Genomic DNA, 1,260 nt, shown 5'->3' on the forward strand with positions numbered 1-1,260 from the left:
TCCTACTCGGTTTTTTTTTCCTCTCGCTCTGTGCCGCTTGCTCCGGGTGGAGCGGGGACAAGAGAGAAGCCTCCCCGCCAGCCGCCCGCGACGCGTCCCCCCCGTCCCGCAAGGCTCCACCACCTCCTACCTCCCCGGCCGGCAGCCGCCGTCGGTCCCGAGGGAGCCGCCGCCGCCTCCTCCTCCTCCTCCTCCGCGCACCCCTCCGGCCCCACTCCCGGCCCCGACTCCGGCCCCGCTGCCGCTGCCGGGCACCCCCGCCCCGCAGTGCCTCTTATAGGGCGGCCGCTCTCCCCTCCTCGGCGCGCCGCCCGCCCCTTCCCTGCTCGGGGCCGCCCAGGAGCCTTGCTTTTCCCCACCCTCTGAGGTCTTCTTTCCTCTTCGCCTTTTCTGTCTGCTCTTTCCCTTCTTCTTTGTCCTTCTTTTCCCCCTCTCCTGTCCCCCTTCCCCCCCCCCCTTTTTTTTTTTTTGATTTTATTTTCCCTGCTCTGCGGTTGCTGTTGGAGGGGGCGGGGACGCGGCGATTTGCATGTGGGCGTGCACCGTGCAGCCAAAAACAAACTTCGGGGCTGGGTATGTCCGATCCGTCCTCGCACGGCGAGCCAGAGGTCCGTGGTTTAGCTGCACTCTCTGCTTTCAGTGAAACTCCGCGGTCCCAGGTGCGTGAGAAGCATCCCAGCCCTTCGCATCTGGCTCCTGCACCTACCCCTCGGCTGACTCTTCCTGAGAACCGTAAAAAGAAAGAGCAGAAACCCGGGCACGGTGTTACCAGCGAGGTCACTGTGCTCCAGCCGCCCACGGCGCCAGGCCCGCACTGCTCCCCGCACCCTCAGGGCTGAGTCGGCACAAGCTGAGCACAGATACATCCTCCGCTGTACGGCTACAGAGCATACTGAGTGCACCAAGAGTGTTGGCCTGAAAGGAGTCAGTCAGTAATGAACAGATTCAACAGGACCAGATGTGCTGTCCTCCCTGTCACTTACGGTAATGGAAAGGCAAGGAAACGTGAAAGCCAACACTTGGATACCTACCCAGAAATAATGGTGAATTCAGTTGTGTCAGTTCCTGGAGAAACTGACAACTAATCACAAACTTTAATAAAAACACATCTTAATTTATTTTTAACAGTTCACAGTGACCAACCTGACTTTCTCCAAATACAAAATCCATAAATGACATTGTGTTTTATCTACTGGAAAAATGGCCTGTGTCTGATGGCTGAAGGTGTCCTTCCAAATGGGGCCCTCCCCTAGAAACATC

At 58.3% G+C, this 1,260-nt stretch overlaps 1 protein-coding gene across 2 annotated transcripts in view; it reads right to left on the bottom strand.

Moving 5' to 3' along the window:
• Positions 1-239, bottom strand: part of ABCA1 (ATP binding cassette subfamily A member 1) — a 90,610-nt gene extending 90,371 nt beyond the window's left edge. For both annotated transcript variants that reach the window (XM_027653209.1, XM_027653205.1), the window contains exon 1: positions 131-239. The gene's annotated coding sequence lies outside the window, so the exon portion shown is untranslated. The remainder of the gene's footprint in view (positions 1-130) is intronic.
• Between the last annotated feature and the right edge of the window lie 1,021 nt (positions 240-1,260).

Source organism: Corapipo altera, unplaced genomic scaffold (genome assembly GCF_003945725.1).
Source record: "Corapipo altera isolate COAL_440 unplaced genomic scaffold, ASM394572v1 61305, whole genome shotgun sequence".
NCBI classification, from domain to species: domain Eukaryota; kingdom Metazoa; phylum Chordata; class Aves; order Passeriformes; family Pipridae; genus Corapipo; species Corapipo altera.